Below are 24,462 nucleotides of genomic sequence, written 5' to 3'. Positions count from 1 at the left end.
GGCTTCAAAGAATTTTCTCACTATAAAGAAGTGATAACTATGAACTATGTGAGATGAAGAGGAGGCTCATTAACCTGATTTGATCATCTCACAATGTGTACACGTGGTATCCCAGTATAGCCCATAAATATGTACAATAATTATTTATGAGTTAAAATAAAACTTAAAGAATCTCAGGACTTGGAAGGTTCTTTGCAAAAGCCATGTATTGATTGCTCTTTGTATAGCACTAATATGATGTTTGTTTACAACTCTATATTGTTGTTCCTGGAACATCATTAAAATAGGCATATACAATAATGAATTTGGGAGAAATATAATTATACACATTGGAAACAGTTGAATTTTAAAAGTTCTTATTACTACAGTATTAAGTCTAATTTATTCCATACTAATTCTTCTGAATATTAAAAAAACTAAAATGTTAATTGGACAGTTAGGAGTTTCTCATAACTATTGGGCTCTGACTAGATTTGTTTTCAAAATATTGTAGAACCAATGAGTGTAAAGATTCCTGGGAATATAAATAATTTCTTAAACATATGTTATTATCACTTGAGGCTTTAATCTTCACATTAAAATTGCTTAGGTGTAAATTACATTCAATATATTTGAATTGTAACCTAACTCTGACCTTAAACTTTAAGTTCAGCATATCATTATTTTAATTTAATGCATTTTAATGTATTAATATTAATATTTAATTTTAACTTATTAACATTTTGTCCCATTCATGTATATAACCGATTTTTCATAAAGAAACTAAAATACTTTTCACTTCGTCTTTGAGACATTCTTAATTTCTCAAATATAACAGGTTAAAATTTCTTAGAAGCAAGTCTCATTTACAAATTTAGATATTATTCTCTGGAACATGCTGAGACAACATTCTAGATTTAATACATTCAAATTTTTCAAAGCAGTTCAATGTCTCACAGGCAGCCATAAGAACCTAACAAGCAAAGTCTCCCTAGGTTTTAAGTAACTTATAAATTTCATGACTCAAACTGGCAAATGCAGTTTTATCAGCTTCTCTTATTGTGTTGAATACAGTTAACCCACATAATCAAATTCTCTTACACCTTCCAAATTAAAAATGAAAGCCTGAAATCAATTTCAAAAACAATGTTAACATTTTAAAAATAAATTAATGAATAAATGACACCAATAGGTTACCCCCAAATGTTAGTGTTTTGATTATTTTGTTGTCTCCAGACTATTTACAACTTTTTTTGATTTGTAGTCACTCATTCACTTAGAAACCGGCAATTTTACTAAATTGAGCAGGTTGAAGTTGCAGGATATCCTGGGAAAGCTGCCATATTGATTAGATGTCAAAGGCTGTCATTCAGAACCTGGGGTGGGGCAGAGCATTCTGAATTCTCCTCCACATGAATGTGCTCGGTTCTTTTTACAACAGAATTTTGATTACCATGTCCAGTAGGAATTCCAAGCCCAGAGTTTAAGATAGATTTAGTTTCACATCCACCAATTTTGAATCCATTTATATTAGACTAAATTAATCTCTTTTATTATCTGAATGGATCTTGCATTTTTTCTTCTTTTTCTATCAATTGCTATTGTATCAAGATATTTCTCTTTTTTTTTTTGAGACAGAGCCTCAAGCTGTCACCCTAGGTAGAGTGCTGTGGAATCACAGCTCACAGCAACCTCCAACTCCTGGGAAGATATCTCTCTTGAATTCTAATTTGTGTTAACCAATTGTATAAAATTGTGCTTTGGTAGACTTGTCAGATAAAATACTAAATATTCTGTTAAATTTAAGTTCCAGATTAACAACAGGTAATATTTTAATATAAGTATGTTCTATGTAATATTTAGAATGTGTGTATACTAAAAAAAAAAAAAATGATTCATAGTCTATTTGGAATTAAAAATTTAACTGGGTGACCTATATTTTTATTTGTGCAATCTGGCAACCCTAATCCTTGCCATACATAATCCAGAAACTATTGTCTAAATTTTGCTTTATTAGTGACTTTTATTCCCATACCTGTTCTGTAGACTCATCCAGATTAAAACCGTGTCCTTTGTTCCCATGTCCCTCAGGAAAGGCTCAAAGCCTAGAGTTGATGCTCAATGAATGTTTTTTTTTATGGGGACTTCCTCTGAGAATCTAAATCTGTCAGCTCCTAATCAGTTTGGAAATGTGCAATTATTATGTTGGCTGATATGAATCTCTAGAAAACCACAAAACGAAACATACAGGACAAGAATTCCCTAGAAGGTATTACATAATTTGAGTCCAAATCTTCTCCTTCAGTAATATAATGTTACATGAAGCATAGGTATTTTTGCTTTATTTTACAAATATACCTAATTGGAGAAAGATTATTTTTTCTTTCAAAGATAAGAATCGCATGTTCACATGCTACATTTGGTTTACCTAAATATTGATACTAAGAGACTTTAAGGCCTAATTTAGATCAGTTTGCTGTTGAGATGTTCCGGGAGCCGTGAGTGCTCATCTCCAGGCAGGTCATACTCTGCCGCATGTGGTTTGCACAGTCCCTCGTCAGGGTTAAAGGCCATGCTTCATTAGCAAGCTCGCCCCGCCAGGGCTCTCCCCTCTGCTCTCCCCACTGTAAATGCATGCAGACTACCTAGTGGCTCTGATTCCTGAGTGGCATTTGTATGCTTGATTTAGTAGAGTGATGTCAAGGAGAGTGATCTTTAGAATACATTACAGACAAACTACAGGACAGTCAAGGAGACAGGCCCTAGAGCTCGTTGGTGGCTGTTCTGAAAACCAGAGTGACTTTAGAATTGGAATCTCAGATTTGGGAGATCTACTGCCTTTACTCTCAGGAAGCCTGAAAAGTCTTCAAGTCTTCAGTGTTCTCAGAGTTACTTTTTGTGGAATTTTAGAGAAGAGTCAGAGGAATGGCCTACGAATCAATATTCTTTCTAAGAAATGTGCCAAATCGTGGTAACTATGGTATGAGCTCCCACGTGTGGTGTATATGTGTGTGTGAGAGAGACACTGTTACTAACAATGTGGGGATAAAGAAAGCTGGAGTGGTACCAATGTTACCAGCTAACCAGTTTCACTGGCCGCTGCTAGTCAGTGGAGCCAGTATGTGGAGACAGGGAGTTTATAGTGGAGAAAGTATTTAATATCACAGGCACCATGTGAGAAGATAGGAGGAATTTCTCAAATCCATCTCATGGAAAATTCAAAAGAAAAAGTCATTATACTTTGGTGGGAAAAAGCTAGGCAATTATGTCAGCCAATTGGCTGGGTTTGGGCAGAACCTCAGCGGTGTAGAAATTGTCTTCTTTGCTGAGTTTGTTCTTGGGTGGGGGACACAATCCCAGTTGAGCAAGTTCCTCAGTGTGGGCGACTGGTCTGGATGGGTTGGCTCTCCCACCAGAGTGCAGGACCTGGAAGACACCTCAAACACTAGCCTTAGTTTCTCAAGGGTGATAGTATTGATGGGGAAGGTTAAGAATCTTTATGACCATGAGCTGTGTGACTCTTCGTAGCAATTATAAGAAAGCAAACTAGAGGAGAGTGGCTGGTCATTAGCATGATTTTTAGCTATGGCTGTGCCTTTGCAAAGTTTAGGCCCTTTCCACAGTCTTGCCTCATGCTCCTTTATTAATTTTTAAAGGGCAGTTTCACCAAGACAAAAGATCCCTTACCTCATTATGAAACTTACAGTTTAAAAGATCAAAAGTATTACTCAGACTCCACTAATGAAAATATAACCACTGTTAACAAATTAGGTGTATTTATCTTTGCAGTGATATGTGGCGTATATGTAGATAGATAGATAGATAGATAGATAGACACACACACACACACAGGGTGGCCATAAATTTCATGTGCAATTTAATTTTAAACTGTACACGAAATTTATGGCCACTCTGTGTGTGTGTCTCTGTGTGTGTGTATAAAAAAATAATCTCATGCTATAGGACATTAGGATATTTTCCTCTTTTTCTTTATAACAAACATTTCAATTAATATCCTTGTACATACATCTAAACACATTCCACTTATTTTCTCAAGGTAAATTTCTAGCATATGTATATACATTTTTCCATACATATTATGTAAAAATTACTTGCCTTGCTGATAGTTTGCCCTGGGTAACGAAGCCACCAATGTATGAAGGAGCCTTTTTTTTCATACACACGCAAAAATATATCTATCATAAGTCAGAGAAGGGAAAGAATCCTATGTCTATGAGTGGGAATGGAATTTTTTAAAGAATATGGAAGTTAATTTGGGATTGAAGAATCAGCATTTCATCAAAAAAAAAAAAAAGGAAATGGAACTCTGTTGGTAATGTTCCAATATTCATTCTTATATGAGTTGAAAGAATTCCAATGTACAAATTGGAAAGAGGCCTCGTGCTCCCCACAGCAGGCGCACCCCCTCATTTTTTCAGCCTCCTGGGACATCCGGGGATACACACAGTTTCTAAAGGGGGAGATATCCTTTCCACTCACGTACCCACGTGAATAATGTTATAGCATCTATTAACCAAATTATTTAAAACAACAAAAATATCTATCTTCCAATTTACAGAAGAATTAAATAAAATTATCACGTCAAATGTGGTTTCCCTGCACACTTTGATAGTAGGATTTTGTGTCCCCATTTCGTGCCTTGCCCTTCCAGTCCATCCTTTCTCTGTCAGAAGCACAGATTTCCCTTGTTTCTCATGTAAAGAAATGGCCCTGTGGAAAAGGAGGAGACCCACAGTAGTGAATAAAGTTCATTCTCATTTACAGCTAGGTTCTGTCCCCAGAGCAGGTTCTCTCCTATTAAGAGCCAAAGAATTTACCCCAGGTGGTGTTGGATTGGGAGGAGGAACATGCATAATTTTAAGCCTAAATAAGTATGTCATTTCAGATTCCCCTTTTGTACCAGAAATGCAATTACTGGTGAGCTGGTAAACAGCCTACTCTATCTACGTGTAGTATATTCAGGGTTAGTAGAAAAACAGACCGCCTTTGCTGCTCATTTGCTATTTTAACAAATTGCCTTTTGTATGTGTCTAGGCAAATGCAAAACTCCTCCTTTTGCCATGATCAAAACCTAACAACAAAGGCCTGTTGATTGACTAAGTTTTTCAATTTCTAATTAGCAAATTTTGTTTTTACCTTTGTAGACATCATAAACAAACCCTTTTCACTTGGAAGCTAAAAAAGCAAAGATCCTCAGAATCTGTAAGTTTTGACACATGCTAAACAAAGACAGGCTAGGTTTTGATGTTTTCTGTGGTTTAAACTTACTGCTGTAAACAAGAAAAAAATACCTCAGCCATCAGCTCCTGAATCGCACAAAAGAAAATTAACCCCTTTGTAGAAAAACTGCCATCTTCTTGCAAATATAGTTTTCTCATTGTAGAGAAATAGTACTATTTTATTTAAAGCATATTAAGAAGAAAGAGAAGGCTGAGTGTCTGTAGCACAGTGGTTCCAGCCCCAGCCACATACACCGAAGTTGGCAGGTTCCAACCTGGTCCAGGCTAGCTAAACAACAATGATAATTACAACAAAATATAGCCAGGCGTTGTGGCGGGTGCCTATAGTCACGGGAACTTGGGAGGCAGAGCCAAGAGAATTACTTAAGCCCAAGAGTTTGAGGTTGCTGTGAGCTGCGAAGCCACTGCACTCTACTAAGGGGGACATAGTGAGACTCTGTCTCAATAATAATAATAATAATGATGATATAGAACAATTTTATACCCTTGAAAAAGAGATCTTGGTGAAACTTGTGTTAATAGAAACTGTGTTGATAGAGGCATTAAGCTGAGACTAGGAACCAGGCTGGAGAAGAAAGGAGAGGGACCGCCCAAGCGTGACCTGTGCAGCCACTGGCTGTTGCTGGGGTGGGCGGGGCAGGTGGGGCCATTGAAGGCCAATCAACAGAGGCCAGTCAGTTAAGGTTTAAAGAAACCACAGTAACCCTGCTAGGTTTGAAGGACCCAGTCAGTCAGTGTTTGTCAGGAAGATTTGAGTGGCCAGGCAAGGCATAAAAGCCCCCAACAGCGAGCTGCAGAGTGAACCCTTTAGGCACCCCTTCCACAGTATTGGAGGCTTCTCTGTCTTCCAGTAAACTATCGCTCTATCATTTCTGCGTGTCTGTGGCCTTGAATTCATTCTTCCATTCCTGAGACCAAGAACTTGGCCGGGAGAAGAGAAATCTGGCATCACTATGGAGGGTGAATGTAGTGTGTCCAGCAAAGTAGTGGGACGGTTCTGCATGAGGTCTTGGTAAAGTGAGGAAAGTTGAGAAGCTACAAGATATCTCTCAGAAAGATGTAATGGGATTTAATAATAGACAGACTATTAAAATTATAATAATTGTAAATATTTTTATAAAATAAAAAGGATGATGTAATTAAATGTGAGATTTCTATCTTGGAAATCTAAAGCAGCGTGGTGCCACTACTGTAGTGCAGGAACTGACAAATCAGAGGATTTACAGCAGTCCCAGGAGGGGAAAGTTTGGTGCCTGGTTCCTCAGGGTGGTAGGGAAATATTATTTAGCATCGAAGTACTTGTTATTGTCAAGGATCTAAAGTTTATTCATCCTAGAATGGGAAGTGAAAATTGCAATGTTCTTATTCATAAATATTCTGGCTTCAAGAATTGCACCTATAATAACCAGAAACATGTGAAAATGAAATTCACTTAGATGAAACAGAATCATTTTCCAAGCTTACACCCTCTACTGTACTTTTATAAGATAAGGACTTTTAAATTTGATCAGTAAGAGAAACCAGTCTGTATCAACTAGTGCCCTAACCCTTTCTTATCAATTAGCAGTTATAGCTTACCTTGATCTAGCCAGATAAATAACCAAGTTAACCATTTGACTTAGGAAGCCACAGACCTACCTATCATTTGTTTACCCTTTATTAATCCATAAGATTGAGAAAATGACTCTAATGCAGTAGTTTCAATCACATTTGAATCAAATTAGATGAAATAAGAGAAAAAGAAAGGAAAAATTCTGACACCCAGGCCATGCTTCATATTTATTAAATCAGAATCTCTGCTGATGATGTCAGGACATTGAAATTTTAAAATTGCTCCCCAGAGGATACTGATGTGCTGCATAAGGACTTTTTGGTCAAAGACAAATTACATTTGTGACAGTGTCCCATAAAATTATAATGGAGCTGGAACATTTCTATGGTTTAGCGACATCATGACAGTTGGTTGCAACAAAAAATTATTCACTTTTATTGTGATGCTGGTGTAAATAAATCTATTGAACTATCAGACCTATGGAACTATGACACATACAATTATGTACAGTACATAATAATTGATAATGATAAATGGTTATGTCAACTAAAATTAATCCTAAAACAGCTACAGGGACGTCCTCCAGGGGATCTTCCAGATGAAGGCATTGTTATCTTAGGAGATGGCAGCTCTATGCCTGTTACTATTCCTGAAGATTTTCCAGTGGGACAAGATGTGGGAGTGGGAGACAGTGATATTGATGATCCTGACTGTGTGTAAGTCTAGGCTAATGTGTGTATTTATGTCTTTGCTTTTAATAACAGTGTTTAAAAAGTTAAAAGAATCAAAAATTTTATAGAAGCGAGTGTTTATAGAATAAGGCTATAAAGAAAGAGTATTTTGATACAGTTATACAATGTATGTTTAATAATAGTCAAAAAGTTTTAAAAACCGAGAAAAAGCCTATACAGTAAAAAAGTCATAACAAACTAAGGTTAATTTATTATTGATGAAAAATACTGTTTAACTACTATATTTAGGGTAGCCTGAGTATATAGTGTGTATACAGTCCATAGTAGTTGGAGCACAGTGATCCTAGGCCTTCACATTTACTCACCCCTCTCGGCCTCACCCAGGCCAACTTCCAGTCTTACAAGCTTCTTTCATGGTAACTGTTCTAAACAGTTTTTTAACGTTCGTATCACATTTCACTATACCTTGTCTGTGTTTAGCTAAATTTAGACACAAATACTACCATTGTGCTGCAGTTGCCTGTATTATTCAGTACAGTAACATGCTATACAGGTTTGTAGCCCAGGGGCAAAAGGCCATACCAGGAAGCCTAGGTGTGTAATAGACTATACCATCTAGGTGTGTGTAGTGTATTACATCTACAGTGTTTGCACAAAGACAAAATGGGCTGAAGATATATTTCTTGGAAACTATCCTCATTGTTAAGTGATGCATAACTGTATAAGCACAGTTGAAAACCATGGCGTTAGGGAACTGCCTCTATGAAAAAATATATACTCCCTTCCTATTTCTATTATTTTATCATGTTTATTTTTTATTATATTTTTACTATTATTATTATTTTGAGACAGAGTTTCACTCATTAACCCTCGGTAGAGTGCTGTGGCATCACAGCTCACAGCAACCTCCAACTCCTGGGCTTAGGCAATTCTTCTTGCCTCAGCCTCCTGACTAGCTGGTACTACAGGTGCCCACTACAACACCCGGCTATTTTTTTTTATTGCAGTTTGGCCGGGGCTGGGTTTGAACCCACCACCCTCGGTATATGGGGCCAGTGCCCTACTCATTGAGCCACAGGCACCACCCTATCATGTTTATTTTTTCAAGGGAATATATTTATTTAACCACTTCATTGAGGTGTAACTGACACATAAAAATTGTATATATTTAACATATACATCTTTTTAACTTTTGAAAACATCACCATCATCAAGGATATAAACATTCACTACCTCTCAAGGTTTTCTCCTGCCTCCTTTATTATTATTAACGTGTGTGTTTTTGTTTTGGTTAAGAACATTTACCGTAAGTCTACCGTATTGACAAATTTTAAGTATATAATATAGCAACATAGTATTGCTAGCTATAAATACTATTAGGTACGTTAGATTTCTGAAACATATTTATCTGACATAATTGAAACATCATACTATTTAAACATCATCTTCCCATTACTCCCTCCCTCCAGCTCTAGATAATCACTCTTCTACTTTGCTTCTATTGAGCTTAGCTATTTTAGATTCCACATTTCCATGTTTTAAATGTGTATGTCCCCTATAATTCATATGTTGTCCTAACCCCCCAAGGGATGCTAATAGGAGGTCAAGCCTCTGGAAAGTTATTGGGTTACAAGGGTGGCCCTCATGATTGGGATCACGCTCTTATAAAAACAACCCAGAAAGCTAGCTAATTCCTGCCACCAAGGGAGGTGGTGTGATCTATGAACCAGGAAATACACCCTCTCAAGACACAGAATCCCCAGCCTCCAGAATTATAAGGAATAAATTCTTGTTATTTAAAACTAGCCAGTCTATGGTATTTTGTTATAGCAGCCTGAACAGACTAAGATACACATATAATGAGATAACGTAGTATTTATCTCTGTGCATTTGGCTTATTTCATTTAACGTAATGCTGTAAATGGCAGGATTTCCCTTTTTAAGGCTAAGTAATATTTCTTAATCTATTCATCTATTGAAGGACATTTGATATTCCACGTTTCAGCTATTGTGAATAGTGTTGCAATAAACATGGGAAGGCAGATATCTTTTCAAGATTGGATGTTAATTCCTTTGGGTATATACCCAGTAAGTAGGATTGTTGGGTCATACTGTAGCTTTAGTTTTAAGTTTTTGAGAAAATGTCACATTTCTTTAACATACTCCATTGTTGTGTCTTCCACTGGGTGGGGGGTTTACCAATTTACATTCCTAGCAGTCCTACGTGGGCTCCCTTTTCTCCATATCCTTATAGACATTTGTTAGCTCTCTTCTTTTTCTAAACAATAGTCATCCTAACCATTGTGAGGTGACAGATCATTTGTGGTTTTACTTTGCATTTGATGGTATTCAGCACTTTTTAATATTGTTGTAAATGTCGCAATCTGAAAAGATAGACTTGAACCCCATTTAGATGCAATCAATTGGTTATTTATTACACCTGCACAGGGGACGCTGCTCTGAGAGACAGGTGGCCTTAAGTGCAGGGCAGATTGTCCTTTATATTTTTTCCTTTGTATAGCTAAGCAAGCAGGCCAGTACAAAAGCAGAACATTGCTGTTAGCTCAGGGCGGGGTTACAGCTTGGATGACAATGGATATAACTTAAGTAACAATGGTTATAGCTTATGTAACAATGGTTACTGCTTGGGTAACACAGCTTAGGTAGGTTTCCACCATTGTTCATCCACTGGGAACTTGGGAGGTTTTTTGTGAAACTTGGGACTTCCCATGCTTCTTTGTTCTAAAGCCTTTTCTTGGAATTGACCTGGGGAGGAGGGGCAGGGAAACAGGCTGGGAGCTTGCCTGTGAGGTGGGGGAATGGGCTGGGAGCTTGCCCATGGGGCAGGGGAACCAGCTGGGAGCTTGCTTATGACAATATACCTGTTGGCAATTTGTATGTCTTCCTTGGAGAAATGTTTATTCAAGTCCTTTGCCCATTTTTTTATGTGGTTATTTGCTTGGTTTTTTGCTATTCATTTGTATGAGTTTCTCATAGACTTTGGATATTTACTTCCTGTCAGATATATGGTTTGTAAATATTTTCATCTATAAGTTGTCTTTTCATTTTATTCCGTATTTTCTTTGCTGTGCAGAAGCTTTTCATTTTGTTGTGATCCCACTTGTTTATTTTTAGGTTTATTGCCTGTGGTTTCATATCTAAAAAATCTTTACCAAGACCAATGTCAAGGAGCTATGTAGTCTTCTAAGAGTTGTATGAGTTCAGGTCTTACATTTACATCTTTAATCCATTTTTAGTTAATTTTTGTGTATGATGTAAGATAAAGGTTTCATTTTTTTCTTTTTGTTTTTTTGGCAGAGTCTCACTGTCGCCCTGGGTAGACAGAGTGCCATGGCATCATAGCGCACAGCAATCTCAAACTCTTGAGCTTTGAGCAATCCTCTTGTCTCAGCCTCCTGAGTAGCTGGGAGTACAGGTGCCATGATGCCTGGCTAATTTTTCTATTTTTAGTAGAAATGGGGTCTCACTCTTTCTCAGGCTGGTGTCAATATCCTGAGTGCAAGCCATCCATCAACCTCAGTTGCCCAGAGTGCTAGGATTATAGGTATGAGCCACCACATCATTCATTTGATGTGCATATTCAGTTTTCTGAACACCAATTGTTAACAGAATATCATTGTTCCATTGTGCATTCTTGGCACCCTTGGCAAAAATTAGTTTACCAGGTACATGTAGGTCTAATTCTGAGGTTTTATTCTTTTACATTGGTCTATATGTCTATTTTTACCATACTATCAAATACCATAATATTTGATTATTAGAGCTTTGTAATATAATTTGGAATCAGGAAGTATGATGCTTCTATCTTTGTTCTTCTTACTCTAGATTATTTTGACTGCTTGGTACTTTTATAATTTCATATGAATTTTAGGATTTTTTTTTCTATTTCTATGAAAATGTCATTGTAATTTTTATAGGGATCACATTTGTAGAGGGAAAGAATTTTTTTTCTTGCCAATTGCTAAGTTTGTAACTGAGATCTCTGTAACAAAAGGTAGATTAACAAGAAAAAAGCATAACATATTTATATTTTATGAATAAAGGAGCCTTCATAAATGAAGACCCAAAGTAACAGGGAAAGAGCTATGATTTTACAGACAAAAAACAAAAGTGTAGGATCTGAGGGTAATAAACTAAAGGGAACTTAGCAAGACCTGTTTATTTGGATTTTCTTGGTGTTTCTATATCTTTATTCTTTTCTCCCAGGTAGGAAGTATAGAGAGGACCTCTTACCCCCCAAAATAACATTTTATGATGTATTTTAAAGGAAGGCCAGAGAATTTATTTATATCTACTTCAGGGGAGAATGGTGGAAGAAACTTAGAAAGATGTTCCTCCCACTTCTGTTTTCTCAAATGCCAGGGTTCCATATTTTAGCATCTTCAATCTCATTGCAATGAACTTTTATATTGTTTTAAGCAATAAAGACATTTCAACAATATTAATTCTTCCAATCCATGAAAAATAAGATAGTCTACCACTTACTTGTATCTGTTTTAATTGTTTCATCGATGTTTTATTGTTTTCAGCACACAGATCTTTTATCAACTTAATTAAATTTATGCCTAGGTATTTTGTTATCTTTTGATGGTATTATAAATGGAATTATATTCTTAATTTCTTTTTCAGAGAGTTAATTCTTTGTGTATAAATATATAACTTTGTCATACATAACATACTTTGTTGTGTAACATGAATTTGTTATGTTGATTTCATTTTCTACAACTGTACTGAATTAATTTATTGTGATAGTTTTTTGTGGAAACTTTAGGATTTCCTATACATAAGGTCGTGTCATCAGCAAACAGATAATTTTACTTCTTTTCCAACTTGAATGCTTTTTACTTATTTCTCTTGCCTAGTTTCTCTGGCTAGGACTTCCAGTACTACATTGAACTGTAGTGGTAAGAGTGGGCATCCTTATCTTGTTCATGAAAGGCTTTGAGTATAATGTTAGCTATGGGTTCATTATATGTATATGTTATTATTTTGAGGTACATTCCTTCTATATCCAATTTGTTGAGAGCTTTCATAATAAAAGAATTTTGAATTTTGTCTATGATTTCTTTTTGGATCTACTGAGATGATCATATGGTTTTGTCTTCATTCTGTTAATTTGCTATCATTTATTTGTATTGTTAAACCATTCTTTTTTTCTCTGGATAAATTCCACTTGCTCATGTTGCACATCTTTTAATATGATGTTGAATTTGTTTTGCTAGTAATTTTTTAAGGATTTTACATCTAAGTTCATCAAAGATACTGGCCTATAGTTTCCCTTTCTTTGTAGAGTCCTTGTCTAACTTTGGTCTCATATTAACCCTGGTCTCATTGAGTGAACTTAGCTGTGTTCTCTCCCCTTCAATATTTTGGAAAAGTTGAAACAGGATTAGCTTTAATTCTTCATTAAATGATTTGGTAGAATTGACTGATTAAGGAACCTGTCATGGACTTTTCTTTGGGGAAATTTTTAATTACTGTTTCAACTTTCTAACTTGTTATTGCACTATTCAGATTTTTTTATTTTTTTATTTTTTTATTGTTCAGTTTTGATAGGTTATATTTCTAGAAATTTATCCATTTCTTTCAGTTTATCTAATTTGTTCACATATGATTATTTATAATAATCTCATCATCTTTTTTATGTCTTTGATATCAGTTGTAATGTCTCCTCTGTCATTTATAATTTTATTTGTTTGGGTCTTCTTTCTTTTTTCTTAGTTTGGCTAGAGATTTGTCAATTTTGTTTATCTTTCCTTAGTAGTCAGGCCTTTTGGAGGAGTCTATGAGCTGATTAGCAGGATCTACAGCAGGATATTGAGAACAGGTTACAGTGTCTTTCTGCCCCTTCTCTCTGCTCCTGGCTGTCCCTGATGATTCAGCAGTGTTGATCTTCTCAGTACCTGGGGTAGGGTGAAACAGAAGTTTTTAGGCAGTTTTCTGCAGGGCTGGGGAAGAAAGATGATCATTTTGCTCTCACTTTTTCTTGCAGACCAATTGTGGTCCAGGAGGACCTCTCTTGACACAGAGCTATGTTGCTTTAGGGGAAGGATGATGCAAGTAAAGTGTAACTGCTCTTCTGACCTTCATCAATGTGTCCACTCTCAGGTTTTTAGCCTCACTGGGATGTCAGAGCCTCAGGTAGACTCCAAGACTCCTATTAATGTACTCTTGTCCATATGTGGTTGTGTGGGGCTGATGGCCTTGGAACGTCCAATGCCATCATCTTGTTGATGTCACCCTGTTTTTAATCTTTTATCCTAATTAGGCAGCCAACTGAATACATTGAGGATCATAAACTAATGTATTATATATATTCCTCATCCTAGTAGGTGATGCACATTTTCTCTCTGTGCTCTCCTCAAATAAAAATTCCATGCTTTTTAAAAACATTTGTGACTGTGTAGTTAATTCATTTTTATTTACATTTCCATATCCAGTTACCATGTTTTGTTTTAGAAAACATTTATCATGGAGTTTTATATTTTGCAGAACTGAATCTGCAATGAGGATCCATCAGCAGGTCGCTCCTACCTCCTGGGGTTTGATTGGCAGAAACATGTTTTCCCGTGGAGTTCTGCCAATAGCATTTGTGTACAACAAACAAGGCCATGTCTTGGGAAGGGTCTGGGTTGGATGACATGACAGACACTTTGGCAGAGCTTTCATTATTTAGCACACTGTTGTGAATTATTAATAAAACTCCATTGTGAGGACTTAGAAAAGTTGAAATGGTACTGTGAGTCTTTGCAAATGCTTAGGTTCAATATATAATTAATTAGATTATAAAGGAATATAATATGTGAAGTGGGAAATAGTCAATTTAAGGCCAATAGTGGCAAACTTTTCTTGATAATTTGAATGTGTAACACCAAGTGTAGAAAGTAATAGCTCAGGAATGGTTGGTTTTGCTACATAACAGAGAATTTCAGGAGCACAAGCCCTAAGAAAACAAGAGGTATTATTACTCTTGCCTTCAGAATGATTTCATATAGGGTTGTTTTTAAAAGACGTTACAATAGGCTTGTATACCCTATGGACTTCTGTACTTACTGACCATATTTTCTGATTTTTCTCATTTCTATCTTTTAAATCCAGGACCAAAAAATATCTATTTTAACCCAAGGTTTTCATTCCTTCTAAGATATTTTATTTTATTTAGTACTCTGTTTCAACTTCACCCTAGACCAGTGGTTCTCAACCTGTGGGTCATGACCCACAGGAACTGTATTAAAGGGCCATGGCATTAGGAAGGTTGAGAACCACTGCCCTAGACCATTAAAAAGCATTGAACTGAAAATTGAGAAACTTAAGAGTTTTGTCACTCATTAATTGTTTAATATCTTAAGCCTCCATTTTCTTATGTAAGTAAGTAGACATATTACTTTTTCCCCAGCCTCTTGTACAATGTAGATATTAGTATAGGAGTCAAAATGTATACACATGTTATTCCTAAAGCATTAATGAACTTAACTCCAGGGTTATGTTCCCCCTTATTGTCCCTGTCAGACTACTGCTTTTTTATAAACCCAACTAAATCCTCTTATTGGCATTCAAATATGCTCCATCTTCCCTACTAACACACACACACACACACACACACACACACACCAACATTTCTTCAGGAGCTGTATCCTCCACTATCTGCTGCCTTACCCTCCTTATACCAACTAGTTATACTCATCTGCAGTACTGATGCATTCAATTTTACCTGCCTAGTAGCCCTTAGCATTGTGGCAAGTTTAGAACTCTTCTGTTTTGTTTTTCATATTATGTTTTCTCACTAGATATTGCCAATCTTCTTAATCTAATCCTCAGTCATGAAATTATTTCATTATATGCATCTGACTTTCATATATATATATATACACCTTTGAGGTACTCCCTTGGGAAGCTATGCACTGATGCCATTGCCTAGTCCACCCCTTCAAAGCAATTTTGGAACTCTTTTTCTGGAATGGCTATCAGATCTGTCATCATATAAGGTCTAGCAAGTAAGTCCGTGAACTCGTCGTATAAAAAGTGCTACATGCCTTATTGCTGAATACCTCTGTGGTCACCTTCAAAGTGTTCCCCTTGGCTATCTGATGACTATAGTGATATTAAGCAATGAGGCATGTAGCAGTTTTTCTAGGATAAGTTTGACAAACTTAATTGTCCAATCTCATATATATAATTAGCTTATATGTCTAGTTCCGACTACCCTCACAGGTCCATACCCCACATAACCAAACCAAAATAATTCTCAAAATAATGTTCCATTTAAGCTCATAATGTTTCCCCTAAAATCCTTTCATAGTCTCCTATATCAGTAATTGTGTCTTCACCAATTTAATTCTATGAACTAGAAATTAAGTCACCTCTGCTATCACATTTTTTTCTTATAGTCTATGCTTATTCTATTATAGATTTTTTTAACTTCCCAAATCTCTAAATTTCACCCACTTCTCTATATTTTCACAGACTAGATCTTTGTCCAAGATATCATCCTCTTTTATCTGGACAAAATACTCTGCCATTCTGTTACTGGTTATCCTTACTGCAGTAAAACCAATCTTATAAAGATGTGACTCTGTTGATTTCATTTTTCTTTTTGTTCAAAACATGGGTTCTATACCACATGGGTTCACACTGTGCTATAGAAAAAGAAGTTTTAATGTGATGTAAGGGGCCTGGATAATCTGAGTAGCTCCTATCTTCCAGTGTCATGTGGCCCCACCCTTGCCTCCGTTCCCTCCCATGACCCCAGCTTTCATTCAGTGTTCTCTTTCTTCTAATTATCTTTCTTCAGCAAGAACATTTTGCACAACCTCCAATACTAATTTTAAGAATAGCTTCCTCAGGAAAATATTCTCTTTATTCCTACTTTCCTTTAAATATACCTTCAAAAGTTCCTTTTTCTGTTTATAAATTCAGCAGTAGCTGTTTGATTAACATCCTCTTCCTCTAGCATATGTCACTGGTTCACTGTTGTACCCTCTGGACCTAGTGGAGTGTGATTTATAGTAGGGGATCAGAAGTAGTTGTTCAGTGAATAAATGGATAAATAAATCACTAACTGGAAGATATTTCCAAGTTCAGAAACTTAAAATATATTTAAATATAGTTATAGAATTGTATGCTAAGATTTAAAATAGTACATTAGATTAAGAAAACAGTGTTGGGGTCGGCACCTGTGGCTCAGTGAGTAGGGCACAAGTCCCATTTACTGAGAGGGTGGTGGGTTCGAACCTGGCCCTGGCCAAACTGCAACAACAACAACAAAATACCTGGGCATTGTGGCGGGCACAGTCCCAGCTACTGGGAGGCTGAGGCAAGAGAATCACCTAAGCCCAAGGGCTGAAGGTTGCTATGAGCTGTGATGCCAAGGCACTCTACCGAGGGCAACAAAGTGGGATTCTGTCTCTTAAAAAAAAAGAAAGAAAGAAAGATTATGAACCTTTAATAATAAAGTATGTTAAATATTTGTTTTTTTCTATCATGCTTTTCTTTTCACTAAGTTAGAAAATATATAGCACATTAAATAAAGAGAATGTCAATGCCATTTTATAAATTTCAACTTAATAAAGGGGGCTAAATATTAGTTTACACTGCTATATGTTTTTAATAAAAAATTTTTAGTTTCTATTAGCATTTTAAAGGAATACTATTTACTTTTGCTCTATTATATTTAATAAGGAAAATGATTTTCTGTTTTTCCTCTTGCATATAAAGAGAAAAATGTTTAGTACATTTTTCTTTGTCATTTGCTTGATATTCCTGTGCTTTTATGAAATCATCTAAAATACTAGCTCTAACAATTTTTACATTTCTGTCTATAATGTGAATTTTAGATTTTTTTAATACCAAGTAAATTACTGATGGTTTGATTACTTTCACTATGAATAGCTTATAACAGAAACTTCTGGAGACATTATGCTTCTTGCTCCCTTTGCAATCATTTATGACCCATGTGGTTGCAAGCGTTATAATATTAAAATATTGACATACGTTGTTTAATATTAATCTTAATATATCACTAAACGGATAGCAATATTAGTCAAGAAACTTTTTAGAAGGCAATATGTTATTGGAGAGATGAGCTAAATGTCTAAAAGGAAATATCTTACAGGTTAGCTGGTACTTTCTTACATTCATCATGTTCTAGATCTAGAGCCAGGGAGAGAAGATTTCATGATAATAGAAATATCCTAATCTGTGCTGTCTAAAAATTGCCACTAGTCACACGTAACTACTGAATACTTGGAATGGATTTAGTATGACCAGGGAGCTGTAGTTAAATTATTTTTCCTTTAAATCAATTTAAACTTGTACTCCCTTTGAATTATGCAGTAACAAAAACTTGAGTTTTTGTAGATTTAACAACATTATCTATGAGGCTAGCCTGATAGGTGTCTAGTAATTTGTCAGTATTCAAGCAAGAGTCTATCTCCAAGCAGCATTAGGAAAGGAACATGTCTGGGAACCAAGCAAGGAATAACATGCAAAGCCACCCTTGGCAAGAGAATGTAACATATACTTGTATAATTAGAAAATACAGGAAGAAATCCAGCTTCCCTGCATCAGTCAAAGCCAGGATGTCAGAGAAAAAGAATGAACGACCAGGCAAACTGACTCATGCCTTTAATCCCAGCTCTTTGGTGGCCCTCATGGCCAGAATTCATGGAGATCGGCCTGAGCAAAATAAGGCACCTGTCTCTACAAAAATTTCGAAATGAGCTGGGCATGGTAAATCACACCTGTAATCCTAGCCACTTGGGAAAATGAGGCATGAGGATCACTTGATTTCTGGAGCCTGAGACTGCGGTGAGCTGTGATCACACAGTTGCACTCTAACCCCTGTGACAGAGCAAGACCCCGTCCTCCCAGCAACATCTGTCCCCACAAAAGAAACAGAGAGAAAGATAAGGAAAGGATTAGAATCAAGATTGATAAATAAGAACAATATTATAATATGCTAATTTGCTGATGGTGGACAAGATCTAACATCAACACAACCACAAACTTTCATTTATTTTAGAAAGACCTGAAAATTTAATTAGTAAGGCAAATATTGATAATGAGTACTATTTATTTTTTGGTTATTTCCTTTTACTGTTTCCAGAATTCAAACAGTAATAATACTAAACACTGTTTAAGCCCTTTTTATAACAAAATTCTTTTAATTTCTTGAAATTATATCTTCATTCCCTTTCAGAATTACACTAGGCACATTTATTTTTCAAAACTTTATAGAGAAAGGAACAGAAACAAAGAGATAGAACAACTTCCTGAAGTCAAACCAGCAGGCACACTCACAGCCAGCATTGAACTGAGGCTGTTTGCTTCCAGAGCTGCTATTCTTAATTGCTATTAGATTCCTCCTATATTACAATATACTGTAAATTTTTATGATTTTATTTCTTTTATTACAGGTTAATATGAGGTTTTTTTATTACAGGTTAATACTGTTAGGTTATGTTATTTATATTTAGAAGGTAAAGTCCACAAAGTATGAAATGTAATTGAGTGCTTCACCCAAAGTATAATTTTTATTTAATATTTGAAAGTCTAGAACAGTGCCTGCTATATCCTGCATATATATATTGTATATTATGTATGCTATATATATATATATTTTTTTTTTTTTTTTGAGACAGAGTCTCACTCAGTTGCCCTGGGGTTGTCATGACAACATAGCTCACAGCAACATCAAAGTCTTGGGCTCACGTGATCCTTATGCCTCAGCTTCCTAAGTAGCTGTGACTACAGGCATCCACCACCACACCCAGCTATTTTTAGAGACAAAGTCTTGTCTTGCTTAGGCTAGTCTCAAACCCCTAAACTCAAGCAATCTGCCTGCCTCAGCCTCAGAGAGTGCTGTTATACTGAGTATGTAATTAGTGGGGTGCAGTGGTTTATGGGAGGGAGGATTGCTTGAAGTCAAGAGTTCAAGACCAGCCTGAACAAGAGAGAGATCCTAGCTCTACAAAAAAAGTACAAAAATTAGCCAGGCATGGGGGCACACGCCTGTGGTCTCAGCTGCAGTGAGATAGAGGCAGGAGGATCACTTGAGCTGAGGAGTTTGAGGCTGCAGTGAGAAATGTTGACGCCACTGCACTCTAGCATGGGCAACAAAGAGAGACCATCTCAAAAATAAATAAAATATTCTTAAACCTGTAAAAGTCTTGAAAGAATGTGCTTAATCACTAAATAATATTTTTCAAGTTGAATGCTACTAATGATCCAAAATGGAAATATTGAATAGACTCCCATTTTTCAAAAATGAAAACATTTAATTTGCACAAAATAAGCAATAATCACACATAATGGTAACATTAGTTAATATGTTCTACTGAGAAAATGCATGTACTAGGAACTTGCCTGCAGTCTCACATATATTTTTAAGCCTACAGATGTGACAGGTGTTACTATATTTTCCTCATTTTGCAGATGAGGAAACTGGACCAGAAGAGTATTAACCAGTTTGCCCAAATCAAAAAGCTGGGAAGTGACAGAATCTGGATTCCTATGCTAGGAATCGGAGTCCAGAGGCTGTGCTCAGACTAAGCTGCCATATTCTCACAACTATGCAAATAAATGTGAAAACATTTTACCATCTGTTTTAAATACTTATGTTTGGCTGAGTGCCTGTTGAATTATTTAGGACATATTTTACCTTTGCATGCAGTCCTTTTTACCTTCTTAACATTCCCCTTTCCTACAACTCCATGCTTCTTAAGAAAACAGACCTCCTGTAGGAAGCCCCACATACTTAACCTATGCTCTCTTCACTGCACATTCTCCCTTCTTTAGCCTACCTTTTTTAGCATCACAAAATCCTAGCATCTTTGACCCTCCAGTACCTCCAATCCTGAGGTGCCTTGGATGTTTGAGAAGAAAATGAAGGCCACAAGTTCAGTGTTTTACCCAAGATCACACAGCTATTTAAGGATAAAATTTGGACTAAAATATATTACTATGCATCCCTTACTTGGACTATTTCCCACACAATAGTCTAGCTAAAGGTGTCTACTTGTTTTCTGTTGTGCATATATTTTTTAACTACATAAATAACTTATAATAGTCATTATGTCATCTCTCCTACTTCCTTCATATTTCTCTTTTTGTTGTTGCAGTTTGGCTGGGACCGAGTTTGAACCTGCCACCCACAGTATATGGGGTCGGTGTTGTACTAACTAAGCCACAAGTGCTACCCAAGGTGTTATTTTATTTATTATTTTTTTAGAGACAGAGTCTCACTTTGTCGCCTTCAGTAGAATGGGGTGGCATCACAGCTCACAGCAACCTCCAACTCCTGGGCTTAGGCAATTCTCTTGCCTCGGCCTCCTGAGTAGCTGAGACTACAGGCGCCCACCACCACACCTGGCTATTTTTTGTTGCAGTTTGGCCAGGGCCAGGTTTGAACCTGCCACCCTTAGTATACTGGGCCAGAGCCCTACTCACTGAGCTACAGGCGCTGTCTACTTTCTTCACATTTCTAATCTTTGCCTTTAAATTTTCCCAAAAGAAAATGTATGCTTTGTGTGTAAAATTCAGGGTTCAGCATAATATTGTAAGGTCATATGGACCACTTAGCATAATGCACATACAAAGGAAGGAATTCTAACATAATTTAGTGTACAAGTTCACCATGGGGATCAAAGACTTGGACTTATTACATTTTGACAACATAGGTTTTGTTATAAATTATAAGGGTATTTCACTACTTTTAAAATCAAAACCCATATTGTTTCAAATAGAAAATTCAGAAATTTATTTCTGATTTTTCTCTCAACTTAGAGTCAAAATCTACAGGAACATTTTTACATTTTATGCTAATGAATAACAAATGAATATAAGCTCAAAATAATTTTGAGGTTTTTTTGTTTGCCCACAGTGGAGGGCTGTGGTGCAGCAACCTCAAACTCTTTGGCTGGAGAGATCCTGTTGCCTCAGTCTCCCAAGTGGCTGGGATTACAGGTGCCCACCATAAGCCCCAGCTATGTTTAGAAACAGGGTCTTGCTCTAACTCATTCCCATGCTCAGGCAATCCACCTGCCTTGGCCTCACAGAGTGCTAGGATTACAGGCGTAAGCCACAGTGTCTGGCCTCAAAATAATCTTAAAGGAATTAAGTTATATCTCGAATACAGAAGCATACAACATGGACCTATCAACTATTTTCTTTTCACTGCTTTTATCTTCTATTGATTGTTGAAATTTCAAAGGACACAAATGTAGGTAAATACATCTGAAATGTAGGGCCTTCCTATCAAGCTTGGATCTGCCAAATGACAGTTCCCGGCATTATACCAACCTATAATACTTCTCTCATAGCAATAAATATTTCTGAGTTCATAAATAATCTTTATTGTTAAATCAACTCAATGGAAATAATTAAATTAAGCCATTAGCACCTATAAGGGAGAATTAGCATAGGAATTTTTTATTTTTAAATTTTTAATAGCTGTTTTCGATTCACAGAAAATTTGTATAGATTTTTTAGTCGTCAAAATACCAAATGAGAAAATACCAAAAGTATTTATTTCAGCACATGCTGACAGCTAATTACTAAAATGACCTCTGTCTATTGTAAAATCTTAAACACAGTTCAGTATCTATAACTTGCTAATCGAATCTACAGCTAGACACATCTTTCAGAAACCAATGTGAATTGAATTTTAAATGACATGAACTCTCTGTGTCTGTACATTAATAGCGCTTTTTGACTAGATGAAAATTGTCTGGCTGTAAAAATCCTTACTTAAATTTTTGTGCACTTTCTTTTCTTCCTATGAGCTCTTTTAAATTATTAGTCCTTTGTTTTTGGCTCTTAAATATTTGAAGAAACAACTAACCATTTGGGGGTATGTGCTACTGTAAGTCTATATTTTCCCAAACAGAAAAAGAAAAAGCCAAGGTCTTGTATATGGCAAAAACTAAATTCTTCCATTATAAATTTTTACAAATAACTAAATGGAAAACAAAATTAGAAAAAGCAAGATGACAGGACTTTGATTTTTCCTTTAACTCCTACCCAAAGCAGACAACGCCATATTGTCGAACACAACTGCGCTCTGCATTTAGACTCTTATATTTGTCTGAATGTAGGACAGTGTTTTATTTCATCACAAAATTCATGAAGATCCTTCCAATGAGTTAAAACATATTCATTAGATTTTTAAAAGTTCTCTAACTAGTCAAAATCCTTTCTGTCTCTGTCTCTACTTCTTTCTACATACTGACCTCGTCATTTCTGGTTGCCGTCTTAGTATACTTGGAAGTAAGGCTACAAACAGCACCACTCTTAGTTTTCGTACCAGGGAGAAAACAGTTCCTTACCTCCAACTCAAATGAGAAAACATTGAGAAAGGACACCAATTGGCTGATAGCGATTTGTGCCCTGCCGTCCCTACTTGTGGGTCTAGTCACTGTGGCCAGAGAAGGGTTCTCAGACTGGTTGACTGTTATCATGTGTCTATTCTTCACTCAGTCTAAGGGTGATAACCAGGAGGGTGGATTCATATAAGAAGGTGATTATTTCCACATGTAATATTTGGTGTGAGAAAGAAAATAAAAATAGTGTAGCAGAACGCAGCCATCTCAGAGGCTATAGGAGCAGAACACCAATCCAAACTGTGCTCACAGTATTTTGTACAAATGTAGAACAAATGTCTTCCCCTCCCTGCTTATTTATTTTATTATGTCTACAAATATGACACATATGGAGAGGATATTATTTAAGCTTGCTTATACTTCACAGTGCCCCAAAATTTGATGTGGGTTTTGACTAAGTCCATATATCCTTTTGAACATTCGGCTGATTGCTTTTCCCAATCTCTCCACTTAGTCTTTAAAACTCTCTACCTCCAGCCTGTTCCACCTTCATTTTTAGAATGCCCCATGGACATTCTTAACCAACTGCCATAATATTCTACATACAGAGAGTGTAATTTAGCTTTCTTTCCTCCAGTGATCTGTTAATGGATTATTTTTACTTAAATCCATATGAAGCACAGTCTTTTCTGCACAGTGGAAGAAAAAAGTAAACAGAGAAACAAAATAAATTCTTGATTTTGATTGTATTCTTTGCACCACTCCCGTAGAGATATAACTAGCCCCAGGGAGAAAATATTGTTCAGGGAAGTGAATGAGCAGCAAGTGTTCAAAAAGAACTCTTGGAGAGAGAATCTAATCTCCATTTTTCTGGACAAAAGCATGCCAATCAAAACTTCTTTGGTGTTAAAGGAAGCAAATGCTGTCTTCTCTGTTCTGTGTCCACTAAGGTCTCCAGTGTCCTACCTGTCCTGGCACAGTGTGAATGGGCAAATGATCCTCACTGAACATTGTGGCTAAGTTCTTGCAAATTGTAACTTTAAGTGACATAACATACAGCAAGCCCCTTAAAAACATCCTTTTGTTCACCATTGTTCAGTGATAACATTGATGAGGAAAAATACTAGTTTTGTTATATGTTGTTTCACATAAAGTTCTTGTTTCCAAGCAATCTATCAATGATGTTGATTGAGGATTCACTGCACTTTTAAAACTGGAATAAAACAAATCTAACTATATTTAAGGAAAAATCCCATTGTCCATTGAGATAATCCTTAGTGAAGTTCGCTAGACATCCTCAGCTGCTTGTTTTGATAGGGAAGGTCCGTTCTTGGCTAAGAACTTGTGAATTTCAGCAGCAGAGGATGTGAGAACCCCGCCTTGATCTAATTTTTTTCATCCTACTTCAAAATTGCTTCATTTGAAAGGCTGCATAAGAAATGCAGAGAAAAAATGCAGCTCCACTGACATGTTTTGATCACTTAAGAGAAAATGAAAAGTTCCTAAAAACAAGAAAAATGTGGTCATTTTGACCAAATCCAGGCATGTTAACTGACATAAAGAAAGGTGACAATTCTCTGAATCATTTAAGTGAAAAATATATTTTTTTCCTATAGCCTTTAAAATTATATTTTCAAAGA

Source organism: Otolemur garnettii, unplaced genomic scaffold, assembly GCF_000181295.1.
Source record: "Otolemur garnettii isolate 467f Iridium unplaced genomic scaffold, OtoGar3 scaffold00024, whole genome shotgun sequence".
NCBI lineage: Eukaryota > Metazoa > Chordata > Mammalia > Primates > Galagidae > Otolemur > Otolemur garnettii.
The sequence above is the reverse complement of the archived record's forward strand: the minus strand, read 5'-3'. Positions refer to the sequence as shown.